General features: G+C 40.9%; 2 long non-coding RNA genes across 2 annotated transcripts; both read left to right on the top strand.

The window, feature by feature from the left end:
• The first annotated feature begins 3,275 nt into the window (after nt 1–3,275).
• On the top strand, nt 3,276–11,902 carry LOC117152790 (uncharacterized). Its single transcript, XR_004463347.1, has 5 exons — nt 3,276–3,506; nt 6,311–6,427; nt 7,120–7,174; nt 8,316–8,407; nt 8,519–11,902. It is a non-coding gene; the product is annotated as an uncharacterized LOC117152790 (long non-coding RNA).
• A 1,492-nt stretch (nt 11,903–13,394) lies between these two features.
• LOC117152785 (uncharacterized) lies at nt 13,395–22,020 on the top strand. Its single transcript, XR_004463343.1, has 5 exons — nt 13,395–13,625; nt 16,424–16,540; nt 17,233–17,287; nt 18,429–18,520; nt 18,632–22,020. It is a non-coding gene; the product is annotated as an uncharacterized LOC117152785 (long non-coding RNA).
• The last annotated feature ends 752 nt before the right edge of the window (nt 22,021–22,772 follow it).

Here is a 22,772-nt window from a genome sequence, read left to right as displayed (position 1 = left end):
ATAAGTGTCTGTCTGCCCCAGTGTGACAAGCTTCCACCTGCACCTTTGCCTCATCCTAGGAGCTGCCAACTATGGGTATATAAAGAAGATGCCGCTTGAATTCATTAGAGTTTCCCTATGGAATTAATAAACTCGATCTCATCTCATTTTGTGAGCCATGTCTATCTATTGAAACACTAATAGCCTGCCTGCATTATTGGCAGGTTTCACACTTCACATTTCTAGTGATATACATTTACTATTTTTGTTGTGATACACTTTATTTAGGGAAATTATACACTACAGTTTCACTTACTGTAATTCATTTCAGCCTGGTTAAACCTGAAGCCATGAGCTCCTTATGTGTGTGCGTCTGGCCTGTTGAAAGGTCGAATGGTGTTTCTAGCTGAAAGTATGCTGACACAGTTAAAGCTGAAAGAGGACAAAGTTGAAGGGGATTTTAACGTTCTCTCTCATTCACTTCTAGATAGCGACCGAAAAATGGTGGAATAATAATGATAAAGAGAAAAAAACGAAGAACATGTCTTGCTTTGCACAGCAATCCCAACAACTAAGTGCAACCCTGCCTAATTACCATTAATATTTGTAAGTTTGTATTTTGATACAGATGTTGGTCCAGTTGTTTACCCAGCGGCTGCAGAGTCTTAAGAGAAGAATTACCTTAAAAGTTCCTTATTGTAATGAATCAAAATCGACATGTGTCAAAGTAAAATATGGTAATGTACCCCCTGTTGCTTTACATTTATATGACTGTGATATCCAAAAACAGCATAAGTCTCATGTCTTTTACTGTTGGAACTGGCCATGAAAGGACAGAATGAATGTGAAAGATAACACATTACTTTGTGGGTAATGTGTATTAACATTAACTGTAGTCATGTTCACTTGCTGCTTAATATTCCTATAATATACAGTGGGTACGGAAAGTATTCAGACCCCTTTAAATTTTTTACTCTTTGTGTCATTGCAGCCATTTGCCAAAATCAAAAAAGTTCATTTTATTTCTCATTAATGTACACTCAGCACCCCATCTTGACAGAAAAAAACAGAAATGTAGAAATTTTTGCAAATTTATTAAAAAAGAAAAACTGAAATATCACATGGTCATAAGTATTCAGACCCTGTGCTCAGTATTGAGTAGAAGCACCCTTTTGAGCTAGTACAGCCATGAGTCTTCTTGGGAATGATGCAACAAGTTTTTCACACCTGGATTTGGGGATCCTCTGCCATTCTTCCTTGCAGATCCTCTCCAGTTCTGTCAGGTTGGATGGTGAACGTTGGTGGACAGCTATTTTCAGGTCTCTCCAGAGATGCTCAATTGGGTTTAGGTCAGGGCTCTGGCTGGGCCAGTCAAGAACGGTCACAGAGTTATTCTGAAGCCACTCCTTTGTTATTTTAGCTGTGTGCTTAGGGTCATTGTCCTGTTGAAAGGTGAACCTTCGGCCCAGTCTGAGGTCCTGAGCACTCTGGAAGAGGTTTTCTTCCAGGATATCTCTGTACTTGGCCGCATTCATCTTTCCTTCAATTGCAACCAGTCGTCCTGTCCCTGCAGCTGAAAAACACCCCACAACATGATGCTCCCACCACCATGTTTCATTGTAGGGATTGTATTGGGCAGGTGATGAGCAGTGCCTGGTTTTCTCCACACATACCACTTAGAATTAACGCCAAAAAGTTCAATCTTGGTCTCATCAGACCAGAGAATCTTATTTCTCATGGTCTGGGAGTCCTTCATGTGTTTTTTGGCAAACTCTATGCAGGCTTTCATGTGTCTTGCACTGAGGAGAGGCTTCCGTCGGGCCACTCTGCCATAAAGCCCCGACTGGTGGAGGGCTGCAGTGATAGTTGACTTTGTGGAACTTTCTCCCATCTCCCTACTGCATCTCTGGAGCTCAGCCACAGTGATCTTTGGGTTCTTCTTTACCTCTCTCACCAAGGCTCTTCTCCCACGATTGCTCAGTTTGGCTGGACGGCCAGGTCTAGGAAGAGTTCTGGTCGTCCCAAACTTTTTCCATTTGAGGATTATGGAGGCCACTGTGCTCTTAGGAACCTTGAGTGCTGCAGAAATTCTTTTGTAACCTTGGCCAGATCTGTGCCTTGCCACAATTCTGTCTCTGAGCTCCTTGGGCAGTTCCTTCGACCTCATGATTCTCATTTGCTCTGACATGCACTGTGAGCTGTAAGGTCTTATGTAGACAGGTGTGTGCCTTTCCTAATCAAGTCCAATCAGTTTAATTAAACACAGCTGGACTCCAATGAAGGAGCAGAACCATCTCAAGGAGGATCAGAAGAAATGGACAGCATGTGAGTTAAATATGAGTGTCACTGCAAAGGGTCTGAATACTTATGACCATGTGATATTTCAGTTTTTCTTTTTTAATAAATTTGCAAAAATTTCTACATTTCTGGTTTTTTCTGTCAAGATGGGGTGCTGAGTGTACATTAATGAGAAATAAAATGAACTTTTTTGATTTTGGCAAATGGCTGCAATGACATAAAGAGTGAAAAATTTAAAGGGGTCTGAATACTTTCCGTACCCACTGTATGACTCAAAAAATGGTGGCGCGTGCACAACGCGAGGCTCGACGTCTCTCCAGCTTTTGCAATCTAGCGTTCATTTACCTGACTTTTTACTATTCGCACTGGTACCTGTTTACATTGACTGTATTGCACTGTTTATCAGTTCACATTACTCCTACACCGTTTCACCCAGGACTTGCACTGCTAACACCCCATACTATACATTATATTTATATACAGATATAGATATATTTATTTTTTTATATATTCCATAGCCTGCCCATATACCTGGGCAATATATTGTACATATATATTACATGCATATATTAGTTATATGGAAAACCTGTATTTATTCATCTATACACTGTACATTATTCATCTCTATTGTCTACACAACCATAGTCTACCTGCACTTGGTACTTAATGCTTCTTTGCCCTTCTGGTTGGATGTCCACTGCATTTCATTGGCTCTGTACCTGTACTCTGCTAAATGACAATAAAGTTGAATCTAATCTAATCTAAATTGCCCATAGGAGTGAGTGTGTGAGGTTGTTTGTCTCTATGTGGCCCTGTGATGGACTGGAGACCTGCCTTTCACCCAGAGAGAGCTGGGATAGGCTCCAGCAGGTCCCTGGGACCCCCAAACAGAGTGAATAATGTTATGGCTGAGGTGTAAAACAGGCGCACACTCCGGCCAGTAGGTGGCGGTAATGCACCGATCAGTCGCTCTGCCAGCCTCCAATAAGCATCGACGAAGAAGAAGACGCGCCGCTCTGAGGGCTAACGGTCGTGTCCCGTGTTATTACACAGCAGTATTTGGGGGGTGGCCCGTTTGTCGCCCGAGTGTTTTGTTGCTTAGAGGCTTCTGCACAGCGATGGCAGTAGACCCGTAGCCGAGCGTGGGGCCTGTACGGCTGGGCATTTCACCGACAAGCGAAGCACAGAGAACCAGGAGCAGCGGCGAGAAGTAAGCGGAGCGGAACAAGGTAAAGACCCTCCAACCGTTAACGCTAACACCAACCCGTAAAAACGGCCAGAAATGATTTCTGGACGGATCTGTGTTTTATTCAGCCAAATGCTTTGACTGGATTTGTGATGGCGGACAACTAGCGAAGCTGCTAAGTAAGTTATTTAGCTGGATAATACCTGGGCTAACTTTGAAGCGCTAGCTGCTGAACTAGCCGCCGGTGTGCTGTGCGTTGTAACGTTAGCTAGATAAAGATTAAATCAGCATGACAGCGTTTCAGGTGTGTGCTGATATTAACATCTGGTTAGCGAGATAAGTGTTAAAACGACATTTAGAAGCGGCAGCAGCTAGCGTTAAGCTGATTTTTCTTCTTAGCTAAGTGGTTTTAGCTGTCGTTGCAGGCTAGTGCTAGCAGCTTGTTAGCTACACTTCGCCAGCCGGACTCTTGTGACAGATACTGTACCTGTTCCTCTGGGTTTTGCTTCAAAACAAACACTGGGTAAGAGTTTATTTAATATCAGAGGGACAGCAGGACTTACTGAGATACTCTTATTGTCTGAGATAAGGTTAGCCTGTCAGTGACGTTAAGTATGCTGGCGTTTGTGGAGTTTATGTTTAATATATCGGGGTTGTGTTAGCCTGTGGCCTGCGGATAGTTTGAAACAGTGAGCTATTTATTTTCCTGTTGTCCAGTAAAATTCATGGCATTGTTTACTGAGCTTTGCAATCTGACAAACAAAACAAACTTTCGTTAACTTTATAACCTTTAAGGGTGTGGACATTTAATGCCTTCAGTGCGTGCACCAAAAGTAACACAGGTAAACAAAGGCCAGGTATGAGAACCACTGCTGCTTATTTAAGAATTGCTGGCTCTTCTATAATTACTGGACAGGGACAATGTAAGACACGACCTGTATCTGTCCCTGACTGCCAAAATTAATTGGAGCACAAGGTGTCACAGAGTTAACTTGGACTCACCTAATACCTGATATGAATCCTTATCAATACTGGTTAGTCTCAAAAATGGTCAAAGAGGACTTGATGTGTTTTAGGGGCTGATGAAAGTCTTATGTTAAGGTTTTCACATACTGTGAATATGTATTAGTGCCACAATGCGAAGGAATTATTTATAGTAAGCTGTAACTCCGCTGTCTGGCTCTGACATGTACTTGTTTGCGTTCTGTCGCTCTCTCATGTACATGCACATTGACCTTTCAAAAGTAATAAGGGAGCTGCAGGAAAGGCGGTGTGGTAGCCAGCCACCTCTCTGTGAAACTAGTATTTCATTCCAACATAAAGATAAAAAATTAAAATAAAATCAGCTGTGAGTTTTATTAATTGTAGGTTAAACACTGTGCAGGGAAATTGAAGACACAATTGCTGTCCCAATGCACATAATCACAAACTTGGGTTACACAGTGGGGTATAGTGCTTCACGGTATACCAATACTAGAAAGGCATTGTAATAATCTGCAGTTAAAAACGTTACTATACCTTATTTTATAAGTTCTGGTACTTGAATGACAGTTTTACTAAGAGCCATATATCTGAAGTTACATTGCAATAGCAGTCTGTGTGCAGTGCTCTGTTTTCGTTCCAGGCAGAATGGGCTGTCAGCTGTTTTTTTTATTTTATTTTATTTTTTATTATGCTTTCTTCTGTAAGCTGCCAAAAAATATAGACATGGTTGCAACTATGAGTGCAGCTTTGACTGTCTACAGCTTTCAAATAAAGCAGATGCACAAAGTGAAATATGGCATTATTTTGTCTATGTAGTTGACAGTCAGGGAAGCGCATGGACACTGCAAAGCCTGTTGTATAAATAATTTAAAGAGCGACAGGGTAGCAATTAGCATATGTTATAGATTTCAGAAGTCAAATGAGTATTATCTATTCAGTGACAAGCAAACTTTTTTCACCATTGAAGTTTGACAAGGAAATTAAGTGCAACTGTCTAATTCAACTGGATCTGTTTTGGCATCTTTTGACACTGGCTATGGTGTTGACACTGTTAAAACATGTTTTCTTTGTTTTGTGTTTATTAGCTTCTGTGTTCTGCAATGTAAATTACTTTCATTACTTTTCCTAATGGTTTATTTTTGTACTGTGCTGCTGGATTCATTTTATTATATTTCCATATGTCACATGTTGTGTGACATGGAAACTACATGTCATCCAGTAGTTTTATTCCTCTGGAAGTATTTTGATTTCAACCAGAGCAGATAATGTCTCTGAAATATAATTTGTGTGCATTTAAAAACGCCCATAGCTTCTGTATGTGGGGCAGAGAAGGGAAAATCTCAAGATGACTGCATGAGGTGGAACCCCTAAATGCATCGAGAGAAGGGAAGTGTCTCACATAAATAACTTGTTTTGACTCATGTTGTAGTCAATTAGATTATTAGCTGTGTGTTAGCTGCCTTTATAGGCTCTGTCGTATTTACAAGTTGGCAGCGATGGACAAATTGCAGAATAATCCATGTAACAGATTCAGTAGTTTCCTGAAAATGTATTAGTTTAAGGCATCATCGGTTATACAAAAATAAATAAATTCAAAGTACCTGGAGACTTTCAGGAGTTCTGTGACTTTATAAATCCAGTAATTGTGGCAAACTATGTTTCCAGTATTTTCAAACTCAGCTTCTGTGTATGTCATTTACCAGGAAGAGGTGTAACTGTGTGAGACGCTCAGAAATAATTCATTGTGTCAATAGTCAAATTAGGATAGCATACTCATATATTACCTTTTCATTCTGTCAAGTGGCGCACCAGGTGAGGAAAAAATGAAAGTAATTGTCTTTTCTCTACTTAACTTGTTTCCAGCTATATCGGGATCCTTCTGACAGTGCTGGGCCCACGACTACACACATGAGAAACAGTCTCATGTCTGCTCAACGGCCGTTTTTCCCACCAGCCTGTTACTCACAAACTGAGCACAAGGTTAGTTGTCTCTTCTCTAAGTAACAAATTCCAGTAAGCACAGTTTACAGATTCTGAGACACTACAGTCTCCGAAGTTGGATCTTCTGATGTCAAAGCTTATAGTTATCCTTATAAGTTATTGCAGAAGATCAGTGATTACGCAATTTTATAAATACCTGAATGCTTGGCCTCTACAGTAAGGGGATCCAGTGGCCCTCTTATACTGTGGGGGGGCTTTTGCTGGCAGAGTTTAGGTTTACTTGCCCCCTTAAAGGGAAGGTTTGTTGCAATTCAGTACAAAAATGTTCTGACTGATCTTGTTTATCCAATTATGAAATATTTCTGCACTGATGGAAGTGGTTAAATAGGTTTGACACAATCATCTACATCACTCGCTGAAAAGTTTAAGCTGCCCATTCGTTCAATCATTTATCCTCCATATTGCAAAAGCTGTGCATGTAAGTATAACCAGGTAACAGCAGACTACATGTTCTATGTGGAGGAACAGGTATGACAGAGCACCTCTAAGGTAGAGGCAAGAACTCTCCATTGATTGTATGGTGTAGACAGTATGTCAGACAGGACCAGTTGCTCACAAATGTAACTGACATATACAGTAGTGACACAGTACAATGGAATATGTGTATGTGAACTTGTAAGTTCCTGTCTTAATGGAAGATAGGCTGAAAAATAAGCTCTTTTCTGTTTCAGCGGAACCATGGGACATGGAGTAGACTGAACCAGAAGGTCTAGCTGCACATCAGTTGTGAGTGTAGATTTTTTTTTTTTCCCCCTAGTTTTATCTCTGTTTAATCTTGTAATATTGAGAAATAATTACCCATAATTTAACATTATGTCAAGATGGGTCTGGCAGATCAATTTTAGGTCTTCACACACAGAGAGCTTTAATCATGGTTTCTGCCAAAACCTCCAACCTAAACAGAAAGCAATCTATAATCTGCATTCACAAGGGTAAGCAGTACAACAGAGAACGTGCCCTTGTAGGTAAAATACTCTGACCCTGAGTTGGGAGGGACTTGGATAATGATATGCCCCCCATCCAGTCCACCTATGCAAAGAGGCAGATTCCACTGTTCTTTAACCCTCCTGGCAATGAAAGAGAATATTGACAAGAGATATACAGAAATATGCTTTTACCTTTGTTTCATACTGTATCTGTTATTAATGCCCTGACATGTATGCATTATTTGTTTCTACATCAGCGATCAGTATGAAGGTTATTTGTGGTCACAAACGGCCAGTTCTGTGACACATTGAAAAATTAGAAATTTCTGCTGCAAATGAGATAAATAAGAGGATGTTCTGCTAACTTCAGAAACAAGTCACTTGTCTTGTGTGTGTACAGTAGGACTTTACCATTTGACCATATGCAATATAAGGTTGTTTGTTATAAAGGTTTCTCCTTAAATGCTTAGATGGTTTTAAGTAGCGCTCCTTCAAAACCTAAATGGTCTAATCTCTAGGGCGGCCTGCTTACAGGTGAACTGTGGTACATTATTAAAATACGCAAAAACGTATAATTACCATTGTCAGCTTCATTTTCACTCAAGTTCTAACATCGTCAGTTCAATGTCAGTCAGTTGTGCTGAACAACTTTTTGTGGGAGAACCAGACAAAAGACCCTTATACTCCACTGTGCTGGAGCTGAAGGCCTGAGTGACTTTCTCTAAATCTTGTCTGGCCATGATACCTCTAAGTCCTGGCATTGGTTTGAGATGGGGGATTGAGATGGGAGTTATTTCAACGATAGTGTTTAATCAAATTAAATATCTACTGTATGTTGCTAGAGGACTACAACTTATTTTGATGTTTGTTTGTTTGTTTTACAGAGGTAGATATTCATGAATTTACTATATTGGATGTGTGTTTACTTTATGGTTTTGAAGGTTTCCTTCTGTGGTGTGTGACATGGCCACGGCCTCATCCAGAGCAGAGTCTGGCCATAACCACAGAGGAACATCACAACTCCTTGCCATTGGTGAGTATAAACAGGCCATGTATCAGAATTTAGAGTAAATAGGTTTTCCCTAATGGGATGAATAATATGTACTTGTGTTTACTTGTGAGTTCTTCTTGTGCTTACTTCCAGTTTCCTCTGCCAAAATCAAGAGGAAGAAGAGCCTGTTTGGGACTGCCGTTTATGTGGAGGTGACAGCAGAGGGGGAGTCACGCCGCACAGCAAAGTCTCACAGCTCTTCCAGCCCTAAATGGGACGAGAGGCTCACTCTGTAAGAAGCAACAATTTGCCAAATATACCAACCTGCACAACATGACAGCAGAGCAGCAGTCAGGCAAAAACTCAAAAGGACTATCTATTAGACTTACCAGTTTGAACACAGTAAAGAAAAAGGATCGACTCCATATGAGAAAGTTTGCCCAGGTCAGCATGCTGATCAACGGTTTACAGTAAACTCTTCTGTGAACTTCTTAAATGTAGATTTTGGAACATCCTCAGTGAAAGATACCGTGCAGCAAACCAGGCCTACACCTTGTGACCCAGATCCATCCGTGGGTGCCAGTAGATGAAAAGTCAGGGGATCACCACTCTCAGTGACACCCATCCTTCAGGGCCCATGAATTTGTGTACATGATGTCATGGCAGCCCAATCAATAGATTGAGATATTTCAGTCTGTGGTTAAACACACCATCACTGCCATTTGTAACAGGTCTACATTTCTTATTCAATCGTGACATCAATCAATTCAGGTCAATTTAATTTTTTTAATTTTATTTTTTTATTTAGTCTTTTTTCTTTGGACTGAGTGAAGAAACCGGAGCGCCCGGAGAAAACCTATGAAGGCACATGCAAACCCCACACAGGACGGCCCCAGGTTTGAATGCCATCCACCCCTGGGGCCGTCCTGCTGTGAAGCAACAGTGCTGAAGACTGCGTCACCCTAGATGATACATGGAGATGGAGGAGGAGAGAGAAAACAGGACAACTTTCAAACTAAAAAGCTGAAGTGTGATGCCAACACATCACACTTCAGCTTCTTAGGGCTTTTTAAAAGTCAAGTATCTCTTGGATTTCTGCCTCAATATTACCGTTTTGTCTGCTAATCTCATCTTTTTCCACCTTCATAGCAGCACACTTGTCCTCCAAATCCTTTTCTTTGCCCCGTCTTTTCTTCAGCTTCTGCAGTTCTTTCCTAAGTTTGTTGTTCTGCTGTCTCATGGACGTTTTCTCCACTTTCAGGGAATCATGCACAGCAGCCAGAGCTTTGCCATCCTGGATGTTGCTGCTGTGTGTATCGATCTGGATCTGCAGAGCACAGTTCTCTGAGCTGAGGGCTTCTATCTCTTTACTTGTTTTGTAGTTTTTCTCCTTCCACACTCTTTGCTGTGAAATCTTTTTTTCCAGCTCCTGCAGCTCTTTATGCATCGTGCTATTTCTGTACATAAGGGTCTTTTTTTCTGCCTTAAGTAATTTATATTGGTCCTCGTTATTTCTCAATTTTTCAAAGTTGTCTCTAAAAATCAGAATTTCTTGAAACAATTCCTCATTTTTTAGCTTCAGGGCATGTGTCTGCTCCTTCAGCTTTTCATATCCGTAACTTCGGTCTTCTTGATTTTTAAGTTTCCTGAAGCTCTGGGTATGGGTTTTGAGAAGGACTTTTCTTTGGGCACGGAGTCCTTTCTCCTCAGCTTCCAATTCTTCATATTTGTCCTGTATATTTTTCTTAATCTTGAGCTGTCTGCTGACACTATGGATTTGGGCTTGCAACTCGTCATTCTCTTTTTTCGCAGCATCCACGCGGATCATTCTTTCCCTACATAAATCGCCATATACTTTGACATTTTTATATTCAGCCCTGAGCGCCTCAAATTCCCGTCTCAGGGCCTCGTTTTGTTTTCTCATGGCCTCTTCCGACACTTTGATTACAGTGTTCATCTCCCGCAGAGCCTCTTCACTGAGCATGTCTTTGTACAGATTTTGAATCTCATTTTTTAATTCCTCATTCTGCCGGCTAACAAACTCCTTCTCAGCTTTTACAGCCCTGTAGGAGTCATACAGAGGTTGGTTTTGCTGATACTTCATCCTGAGTACAGCGATTTCATCTTGCATGTCCCTGTTCTGCTGACTCAACGCCTCTGTTTCTGACACCATTGCAGCATATTGTTGCTCGAAATCAAGATCGTGTGGGACTGTTTCCAGCAGGTGCGTGAGATCTCCTAAGAGTACCTCATTTTCGTACCTCAAGGCTTGCACCTCTGCTACGGCGTATTCTTTTTTCGTAAGCGCCTTGATTTTTATTTTTAGAGCGCGGTTTTCACGGCTCAGTGCTTTAACCAATGCCGTCGTATTTTCGTACATTGCGTCCGACGAGCCGTTACTTTGGACTTTGTCCCTGAGCTTCTGCAGTTTATTTTCTAGGATGCAGTATTTTTCCCATGCAGCCTCTTCTCTGTCTTTCATTGTCTCACACTTTTTCTCGACACGTTTCGATCGCTGGTACTGTTTCTTAAGCGTCTTAATTTGGCGCTGGACGGCACGACTTTGGTCGTTGATGTCCCGGACAGTGTCATTGGTGGAATTGACACTCGCGTCGCTGTCAGATGACTCCGAAAAACTATGACGACGAGTTTTCTGACTAGAACTCATAGTGTTTTTGGTCAAATCTACACTGCTCATCTCAGAAATAAAATGCTAATGTGTGCTCCGAGGTGAACAGACGATACGTATCGCAGCGCAGTAATGTCAACCGTAGAGTGACGTGTTTCCCGCCTTTGTGCCGTACTTATATAGAAGACATGACGTCACTGAATTCTAGACAGGACATCAAAGTCCAGCTGGAAAAGAAAAAAAAAAGTCCACCTTGTTCTCATGACGACAGAGCACATGGGGAATTCCCCCAAGGGGGGGGATCCAGGGGAAACACAATGGCAGACTATTATAGTATAATATAATAATTCCACCAATGAACAAACTTTAAAGATAATAATAGTCATAATAATAATAATAATAATAATAATAACCAAAAAATAAACTCCCTACTTCAACTCACCCAGATCCACCTCATGCCCTGCCAGGGACAGCCAAGGCAGGTGCATGCATTTCCAACTGGGGCACCTGACGAGGCACCAGCCTAGTATTACATTGTCAGTTCCCATAATATGATTCATGACCAAGCAGTATGGCTGCAGCAAGAGACACAATCCAATCATCCTGTGATTGGGATACTTTTGTGAGTTTAGACCAGATTGTGGTCTGTAAACACCTTAAAAGGCAAAGCTGACCAAAATAAACAGAGATGGCTTAAAGGCCACACAAGAGCCCGTGTTTCCTTCTCAGGCACAGAATAGCTAAGATGATGTTTATTAAAGCATAAGTGTCTGTCTGCCCCAGTGTGACAAGCTTCCACCTGCACCTTTGCCTCATCCTAGGAGCTGCCAACTATGGGTATATAAAGAAGATGCCGCTTGAATTCATTAGAGTTTCCCTATGGAATTAATAAACTCGATCTCATCTCATTTTGTGAGCCATGTCTATCTATTGAAACACTAATAGCCTGCCTGCATTATTGGCAGGTTTCACACTTCACATTTCTAGTGATATACATTTACTATTTTTGTTGTGATACACTTTATTTAGGGAAATTATACACTACAGTTTCACTTACTGTAATTCATTTCAGCCTGGTTAAACCTGAAGCCATGAGCTCCTTATGTGTGTGCTTCTGGCCTGTTGAAAGGTCGAATGGTGTTTCTAGCTGAAAGTATGCTGACACAGTTAAAGCTGAAAGAGGACAAAGTTGAAGGGGATTTTAACGTTCTCTCTCATTCACTTCTAGATAGCGACCGAAAAATGGTGGAATAATAATAAAGAGAAAAAAACGAAGAACATGTCTTGCTTTGCACAGCAATCCCAACAACTAAGTGCAACCCTGCCTAATTACCATTAATATTTGTAAGTTTGTATTTTGATACAGATGTTGGTCCAGTTGTTTACCCAGCGGCTGCAGAGTCTTAAGAGAAGAATTACCTTAAAAGTTCCTTATTGTAATGAATCAAAATCGACATGTGTCAAAGTAAAATATGGTAATGTACCCCCTGTTGCTTTACATTTATATGACTGTGATATCCAAAAACAGCATAAGTCTCATGTCTTTTACTGTTGGAACTGGCCATGAAAGGACAGAATGAATGTGAAAGATAACACATTACTTTGTGGGTAATGTGTATTAACATTAACTGTAGTCATGTTCACTTGCTGCTTAATATTCCTATAATATATGACTCAAAAAATGGTGGCGCGTGCACAACGCGAGGCTCGACGTCTCTCCAGCTTTTGCAATCTAGCGTTCATTTACCTGACTTTTTACTATTCGCACTGGTACCTGTTTACATTGACTGTATTGCACTGTTTATCAGTTCACATTACTCCTACACCGTTTCACCCAGGACTTGCACTGCTAACACCCCATACTATACATTATATTTATATACAGATATAGATATATTTATTTTTTTATATATTCCATAGCCTGCCCATATACCTGGGCAATATATTGTACATATATATTACATGCATATATTAGTTATATGGAAAACCTGTATTTATTCATCTATACACTGTACATTATTCATCTCTATTGTCTACACAACCATAGTCTACCTGCACTTGGTACTTAATGCTTCTTTGCCCTTCTGGTTGGATGTCCACTGCATTTCATTGGCTCTGTACCTGTACTCTGCTAAATGACAATAAAGTTGAATCTAATCTAATCTAAATTGCCCATAGGAATGAGTGTGTGAGGTTGTTTGTCTCTATGTGGCCCTGTGATGGACTGGAGACCTGCCTTTCACCCAGAGAGAGCTGGGATAGGCTCCAGCAGGTCCCTGGGACCCCCAAACAGAGTGAATAATGTTATGGCTGAGGTGTAAAACAGGCGCACACTCCGGCCAGTAGGTGGCGGTAATGCACCGATCAGTCGCTCTGCCAGCCTCCAATAAGCATCGACGAAGAAGAAGACGCGCCGCTCTGAGGGCTAACGGTCGTGTCCCGTGTTATTACACAGCAGTATTTGGGGGGTGGCCCGTTTGTCGCCCGAGTGTTTTGTTGCTTAGAGGCTTCTGCACAGCGATGGCAGTAGACCCGTAGCCGAGCGTGGGGCCTGTACGGCTGGGCATTTCACCGACAAGCGAAGCACAGAGAACCAGGAGCAGCGGCGAGAAGTAAGCGGAGCGGAACAAGGTAAAGACCCTCCAACCGTTAACGCTAACACCAACCCGTAAAAACGGCCAGAAATGATTTCTGGACGGATCTGTGTTTTATTCAGCCAAATGCTTTGACTGGATTTGTGATGGCGGACAACTAGCGAAGCTGCTAAGTAAGTTATTTAGCTGGATAATACCTGGGCTAACTTTGAAGCGCTAGCTGCTGAACTAGCCGCCGGTGTGCTGTGCGTTGTAACGTTAGCTAGATAAAGATTAAATCAGCATGACAGCGTTTCAGGTGTGTGCTGATATTAACATCTGGTTAGCGAGATAAGTGTTAAAACGACATTTAGAAGCGGCAGCAGCTAGCGTTAAGCTGATTTTTTTCTTCTTAGCTAAGTGGTTTTAGCTGTCGTTGCAGGCTAGTGCTAGCAGCTTGTTAGCTACACTTCGCCAGCCGGACTCTTCTGACAGATACTGTACCTGTTCCTCTGGGTTTTGCTTCAAAACAAACACTGGGTAAGAGTTTATTTAATATCAGAGGGACAGCAGGACTTACTGAGATACTCTTATTGTCTGAGATAAGGTTAGCCTGTCAGTGACGTTAAGTATGCTGGCGTTTGTGGAGTTTATGTTTAATATATCGGGGTTGTGTTAGCCTGTGGCCTGCGGATAGTTTGAAACAGTGAGCAGTTTATTTTCCTGTTGTCCAGTAAAATTCATGGCATTGTTTACTGAGCTTTGCAATCTGACAAACAAAACAAACTTTCGTTAACTTTATAACCTTTAAGGGTGTGGACATTTAATGCCTTCAGTGCGTGCACCAAAAGTAACACAGGTAAACAAAGGCCAGGTATGAGAACCACTGCTGCTTATTTAAGAATTGCTGGCTCTTCTATAATTACTGGACAGGGACAATGTAAGACACGACCTGTATCTGTCCCTGACTGCCAAAATTAATTGGAGCACAAGGTGTCACAGAGTTAACTTGGACTCACCTAATACCTGATATGAATCCTTATCAATACTGGTTAGTCTCAAAAATGGTCAAAGAGGACTTGATGTGTTTTAGGGGCTGATGAAAGTCTTATGTTAAGGTTTTCACATACTGTGAATATGTATTAGTGCCACAATGCGAAGGAATTATTTATAGTAAGCTGTAACTCCGCTGTCTGGCTCTGACATGTACTTGTTTGCGTTCTGTCGCTCTCTCATGTACATGCACATTGACCTTTGAAAAGTAATAAGGGAGCTGCAGGAAAGGCGGTGTGGTAGCCAGCCACCTCTCTGTGAAACTAGTATTTCATTCCAACATAAAGATAAAAAATTAAAATAAAATCAGCTGTGAGTTTTATTAATTGTAGGTTAAACACTGTGCAGGGAAATTGAAGACACAATTGCTGTCCCAATGCACATAATCACAAACTTGGGTTACACAGTGCGGTATAGTGCTTCACGGTATACCAATACTAGAAAGGCATTGTAATAATCTGCAGTTAAAAACGTTACTATACCTTATTTTATAAGTTCTGGTACTTGAATGACAGTTTTACTAAGAGCCATATATCTGAAGTTACATTGCGATAGCAGTCTGTGTGCAGTGCTCTGTTTTCGTTCCAGGCAGAATGAGCTGTTTTTTTAAATTTTATTTTATTTTTTATTACGCTTTCTTCTGTAAGCTGCCAAAAAATATAGACATGGTTGCAACTATGAGTGCAGCATTGACTGTCTACAGCTTTCAAATAAAGCAGATGCACAAAGTGAAATATGGGATTATTTTGTCTATGTAGTTGACAGTCAGGGAAGCGCATGGACACTGCAAAGCCTGTTGTATAAATAATTTAAAGAGCGACAGGGTAGCAATTAGCATATGTTATAGATTTCAGAAGTCAAATGAGTATTATCTATTCAGTGACAAGCAAACTTTTTTCACCATTGAAGTTTGACAAGGAAATTAAGGGCAACTGTCTAATTCAACTGGATCTGTTTTGGCATCTTTTGACACTGGCTATGGTGTTGACACTGTTAAAACATGTTTTCTTTGTTTTGTGTTTATTAGCTTCTGTGTTCTGCAATGTAAATTACTTTCATTACTTTTCCTAATGGTTTATTTTTGTACTGTGCTGCTGGATTCATTTTATTATATTTCCATATGTCACATGTTGTGTGACATGGAAACTACATGTCATCCAGTAGTTTTATTCCTCTGGAAGTATTTTGATTTCAACCAGAGCAGATAATGTCTCTGAAATATAATTTGTGTGCATTTAAAAACGCCCATAGCTTCTGTATGTGGGGCAGAGAAGGGAAAATCTCAAGATGACTGCATGAGGTGGAACCCCTAAATGCATCGAGAGAAGGGAAGTGTCTCACATAAATAACTTGTTTTGACTCATGTTGTAGTCAATTAGATTATTAGCTGTGTGTTAGCTGCCTTTATAGGCTCTGTCGTATTTACAAGTTGGCAGCAATGGACAAATTGCAGAATAATCCATGTAACAGATTCAGTAGTTTCCTGAAAATGTATTAGTTTAAGGCATCATCGGTTATACAAAAATAAATAAATTCAAAGTACCTGGAGACTTTCAGGAGTTCTGTGACTTTATAAATCCAGTAATTGAGGCAAACTATGTTTGCAGTATTTTCAAACTCAGCTTCTGTGTATGTCATTTACCAGGAAGAGGTGTAACTGTGTGAGACGCTCAGAAATAATTCAGTGTCAATAGTCAAACTAGGATAGCATACTCATATATTACCTTTTCATTCTGTCAAGTGGCGCACCAGGTGAGGAAAAAATGAAAGTAATTGTCTTTTCTCTACTTAACTTGTTTCCAGCTATATCGGGATCCTTCTGACAGTGCTGGGCCCACGACTACACACATGAGAAACAGTCTCATGTCTGCTCAACGGCCGTTTTTCCCACCAGCCTGTTACTCACAAACTGAGCACAAGGTTAGTTGTCTCTTCTCTAAGTAACAAATTCCAGTAAGCACAGTTTACAGATTCTGAGACACTACAGTCTCCGAAGTTGGATAGTCTGATGTCAAAGCTTATAGTTATCCTTATAAGTTATTGCAGAAGATCAGTGATTACGCAATTTTATAAATACCTGAATGCTTGGCCTCTACAGTAAGGGGATCCAGTGGCCCTCTTATACTGTGGGGGGGCTTTTGCTGGCAGAGTTTAGGTTTACTTGCCCCCTTAAAGGGAAGGTTTGTTGCAATTCAGTACAAAAATGTTCTGACTGATCTTGTTTATCCAATTATGAAATATTTCTGCACTGATGGAAGTGGTTAAATAGGTTTGACACAATCATCTACATCACTCGCTGAAAAGTTTAAGCTGCCCATTCGTTCAATCATTTATCCTCCATATTGCAAAAGCTGTGCATGTAAGTATAACCAGGTAACAGCAGACTACATGTTCTATGTGGAGGAACAGGTATGACAGAGCACCTCTAAGGTAGAGGCAAGAACTCTCCATTGATTGTATGGTGTAGACAGTATGTCAGACAGGACCAGTTGCTCACAAATGTAACTGACATATACAGTAGTGACACAGTACAATGGAATATGTGTATGTGAACTTGTAAGTTCCTGTCTTAATGGAAGATAGGCTGAAAAATAAGCTCTTTTCTGTTTCAGCGGAACCATGGGACATGGAGTAGACTGAACCAGAAGGTCTAGCTGCACATCAGTTGTGAGTGTAGATTTTTTTTTTTTCCCCCTAGTTTTATCTCTGTTTAATCTTGTAATATTGAGAAATAATTACCCATAATTTAACATTATGTCAAGATGGGTCTGGCAGATCAATTTTAGGTCTTCACACACAGAGAGCTTTAATCATGGTTTCTGCCAAAACCTCCAACCTAAACAGAAAGCAATCTATAATCTGCATTCACAAGGGTAAGCAGTACAACAGAGAACGTGCCCTTGTAGGTAAAATACTCTGACCCTGAGTTGGGAGGGACTTGGATAATGATATGCCCCCCATCCAGTCCACCTATGCAAAGAGGCAGATTCCACTGTTCTTTAACCCTCCTGGCAATGAAAGAGAATATTGACAAGAGATATACAGAAATATGCTTTTACCTTTGTTTCATACTGTATCTGTTATTAATGCCCTGACATGTATGCATTATTTGTTTCTACATCAGCGATCAGTATGAAGGTTATTTGTGGTCACAAACGGCCAGTTCTGTGACACATTGAAAAATTAGAAATTTCTGCTGCAAATGAGATAAATAAGAGGATGTTCTGCTAACTTCAGAAACAAGTCACTTGTCTTGTGTGTGTACAGTAGGACTTTACCATTTGACCATATGCAATATAAGGTTGTTTGTTATAAAGGTTTCTCCTTAAATGCTTAGATGGTTTTAAGTAGCGCTCCTTCAAAACCTAAATGGTCTAATCTCTAGGGCGGCCTGCTTACAGGTGAACTGTGGTACATTATTAAAATACGCAAAAACGTATAATTACCATTGTCAGCTTCATTTTCACTCAAGTTCTAACATCGTCAGTTCAATGTCAGTCAGTTGTGCTGAACAACTTTTTGTGGGAGAACCAGACAAAAGACCCTTATACTCCACTGTGCTGGAGCTGAAGGCCTGAGTGACTTTCTCTAAATCTTGTCTGGCCATGATACCTCTAAGTCCTGGCATTGGTTTGAGATGGGGGATTGAGATGGGAGTTATTTCAACGATAGTGTTTAATCAAATTAAATATCTACTGTATGTTGCTAGAGGACTACAACTTATTTTGATGTTTGTTTGTTTGTTTTACAGAGGTAGATATTCATGAATTTACTATATTGGATGTGTGTTTACTTTATGGTTTTGAAGGTTTCCTTCTGTGGTGTGTGACATGGCCACGGCCTCATCCAGAGCAGAGTCTGGCCATAACCACAGAGGAACATCACAACTCCTTGCCATTGGTGAGTATAAACAGGCCATGTATCAGAATTTAGAGTAAATAGGTTTTCCCTAATGGGATGAATAATATGTACTTGTGTTTACTTGTGAGTTCTTCTTGTGCTTACTTCCAGTTTCCTCTGCCAAAATCAAGAGGAAGAAGAGCCTGTTTGGGACTGCCGTTTATGTGGAGGTGACAGCAGAGGGGGAGTCACGCCGCACAGCAAAGTCTCACAGCTCTTCCAGCCCTAAATGGGATGAGAGGCTCACTCTGTAAGAAGCAACAATTTGCCAAATATACCAACCTGCACAACATGACAGCAGAGCAGCAGTCAGGCAAAAACTCAAAAGGACTATCTATTAGACTTACCAGTTTGAACACAGTAAAGAAAAAGGATCGACTCCATATGAGAAAGTTTGCCCAGGTCAGCATGCTGATCAACGGTTTACAGTAAACTCTTCTGTGAACTTCTTAAATGTAGATTTTGGAACATCCTCAGTGAAAGATACCGTGCAGCAAACCAGGCCTACACCTTGTGACCCAGATCCATCCGTGGGTGCCAGTAGATGAAAAGTCAGGGGATCACCACTCTCAGTGACACCCATCCTTCAGGGCCCATGAATTTGTGTACATGATGTCATGGCAGCCCAATCAATAGATTGAGATATTTCAGTCTGTGGTTAAACACACCATCACTGCCATTTGTAACAGGTCTACATTTCTTATTCAATCGTGACATCAATCAATTCAGGTCAATTTAATTTTTTTAATTTTATTTTTTTATTTAGTCTTTTTTCTTTGGACTGAGTGAAGAAACCGGAGCGCCCGGAGAAAACCTATGAAGGCACATGCAAACCCCACACAGGACGGCCCCAGGTTTGAATGCCATCCACCCCTGGGGCCGTCCTGCTGTGAAGCAACAGTGCTGAAGACTGCGTCACCTAGATGATACATGGAGATGGAGGAGGAGAGAGAAAACAGGACAACTTTCAAACTAAAAAGCTGAAGTGTGATGCCAACACATCACACTTCAGCTTCTTAGGGCTTTTTAAAAGTCAAGTATCTCTTGGATTTCTGCCTCAATATTACCGTTTTGTCTGCTAATCTCATCTTTTTCCACCTTCATAGCAGCACACTTGTCCTCCAAATCCTTTTCTTTGCCCCGTCTTTTCTTCAGCTTCTGCAGTTCTTTCCTAAGTTTGTTGTTCTGCTGTCTCATGGACGTTTTCTCCACTTTCAGGGATTCATGCACAGCAGCCAGAGCTTTGCCATCCTGGATGTTGCTGTTGTGTGTATCGATCTGGATCTGCAGAGCACAGTTCTCTGAGCTGAGGGCTTCTATCTCTTTACTTGTTTTGTAGTTTTTCTCCTTCCACACTCTTTGCTGTGAAATCTTTTTTTCCAGCTCCTGCAGCTCTTTATGCATCGTGCTGTTTCTGTACATAAGGGTCTTTTTTTCTGCCTGAAGTAATTTATATTGGTCCTCGTTATTTCTCAATTTTTCAAAGTTGTCTTTAAAAATCAGAATTTCTTGAAACAATTCCTCATTTTTTAGCTTCAGGGCATGTGTCTGCTCCTTCAGCTTTTCATATCCGTAACTTCGGTCTTCTTGATTTTTAAGTTTCCTGAAGCTCTGGGCATGGGTTTTGAGAAGGACTTTTCTTTGGGCACGGAGTCCTTTCTCCTCAGCTTCCAATTCTTCATATTTGTCCTGTATATTTTTCTTAATCTTGAGCTGTCTGCTGACACTATGGATTTGGGCTTGCAACTCGTCATTCTCTTTTTTCGCAGCATCCACGCGGATCATTCTTTCCCTACATAAATCGCCATATACTTTTACATTTTTATATTCAGCCCTGAGCGCCTCAAATTCCTGTCTCAGGGCCTCGTTTTGTTTTCTCATGGCCTCTTCCGACACTTTGATTACAGTGTTCATCTCCCGCAGAGCCTCTTCACTGAGCATGTCTTTGTACAGATTTTGAATCTCATTTTTTAATTCCTCATTCTGCCGGCTAACAAACTCCTTCTCAGCTTTTACAGCCCTGTAGGAGTCATACAGAGGTTGGTTTTGCTGATACTTCATCCTGAGTACAGCGATTTCATCTTGCATGTCCCTGTTCTGCTGACTCAACGCCTCTGTTTCTGACACCATTGCAGCATATTGTTGCTCGAAATCAAGATCGTGTGGGACTGTTTCCAGCAGGTGCGTGAGATCTCCTAAGAGTACCTCATTTTCGTACCTCAAGGCTTGCACCTCTGCTACGGCGTATTCTTTTTTCGTAAGCGCCTTGATTTTTATTTTTAGAGCGCGGTTTTCACGGCTCAGTGCTTTAACCAATGCCGTCGTATTTTCGTACATTGCGTCCGACGAGCCGTTACTTTGGACTTTGTCCCTGAGCTTCTGCAGTTTATTTTCTAGGATGCAGTATTTTTCCCATGCAGCCTCTTCTCTGTCTTTCATTGTCTCACACTTTTTCTCGACACGTTTCGATCGCTGGTACTGTTTCTTAAGCGTCTTAATTTGGCGCTGGACGGCACGACTTTGGTCGTTGATGTCCCGGACAGTGTCATTGGTGGAATTGACACTCGCGTCGCTGTCAGATGACTCCGAAAAACTATGACGACGAGTTTTCTGACTAGAACTCATAGTGTTTTTGGTCAAATCTACACTGCTCATCTCAGAAATAAAATGCTAATGTGTGCTCCGAGGTGAACAGACGATACGTATCGCAGCGCAGTAATGTCAACCGTAGAGTGACGTGTTTCCCGCCTTTGTGCCGTACTTATATAGAAGACATGACGTCACTGAATTCTAGACAGGACATCAAAGTCCAGCTGGAAAAGAAAAAAAAAAGTCCACCTTGTTCTCATGACGACAGAGCACATGGGGAATTCCCCCAAGGGGGGGGATCCAGGGGAAACACAATGGCAGACTATTATAGTATAATATAATAATTCCACCAATGAACAAACTTTAAAGATAATAATAGTCACAATAATAATAATAATAATAATAATAATAATAACCAAAAAATAAACTCCCTACTTCAACTCACCCAGATCCACCTCATGCCCTGCCAGGGACAGCCAAGGCAGGTGCATGCATTTCCAACTGGGGCACCTGACGAGGCACCAGCCTAGTATTACATTGTCAGTTCCCATAATATGATTCATGACCAAGCAGTATGGCTGCAGCAAGAGACACAATCCAATCATCCTGTGATTGGGATACTTTTGTGAGTTTAGACCAGATTGTGGTCTGTAAACACCTTAAAAGGCAAAGCTGACCAAAATAAACAGAGATGGCTTAAAGGCCACACAAGAGCCCGTGTTTCCTTCTCAGGCACAGAATAGCTAAGATGATGTTTATTAAACCATAAGTGTCTGTCTGCCCCAGTGTGACAAGCTTCCACCTGCACCTTTGCCTCATCCTAGGAGCTGCCAACTATGGGTATATAAAGAAGATGCCGCTTGAATTCATTAGAGTTTCCCTATGGAATTAATAAACTCGATCTCATCTCATTTTGTGAGCCATGTCTATCTATTGAAACACTAATAGCCTGCCTGCATTATTGGCAGGTTTCACACTTCACATTTCTAGTGATATACATTTACTATTTTTGTTGTGATACACTTTATTTAGGGAAATTATACACTACAGTTTCACTTACTGTAATTCATTTCAGCCTGGTTAAACCTGAAGCCATGAGCTCCTTATGTGTGTGCGTCTGGCCTGTTGAAAGGTCGAATGGTGTTTCTAGCTGAAAGTATGCTGACACAGTTAAAGCTGAAAGAGGACAAAGTTGAAGGGGATTTTAACGTTCTCTCTCATTCACTTCTAGATAGCGACCGAAAAATGGTGGAATAATAATGATAAAGAGAAAAAAACGAAAAACATGTCTTGCTTTGCACAGCAATCCCAACAACTAAGTGCAACCCTGCCTAATTACCATTAATATTTGTAAGTTTGTATTTTGATACAGATGTTGGTCCAGTTGTTTACCCAGCGGCTGCAGAGTCTTAAGAGAAGAATTACCTTAAAAGTTCCTTATTGTAATGAATCAAAATCGACATGTGTCAAAGTAAAATATGGTAATGTACCCCCTGTTGCTTTACATTTATATGACTGTGATATCCAAAAACAGCATAAGTCTCATGTCTTTTACTGTTGGAACTGGCCATGAAAGGACAGAATGAATGTGAAAGATAACACATTACTTTGTGGGTAATGTGTATTAACATTAACTGTAGTCATGTTCACTTGCTGCTTAATA

Source organism: Mastacembelus armatus, chromosome 20 (genome assembly GCF_900324485.2).
Source record: "Mastacembelus armatus chromosome 20, fMasArm1.2, whole genome shotgun sequence".
Lineage (NCBI taxonomy): Eukaryota > Metazoa > Chordata > Actinopteri > Synbranchiformes > Mastacembelidae > Mastacembelus > Mastacembelus armatus.
The sequence above is the reverse complement of the archived record's forward strand: the minus strand, read 5'-3'. Positions and strand labels throughout refer to the sequence as shown.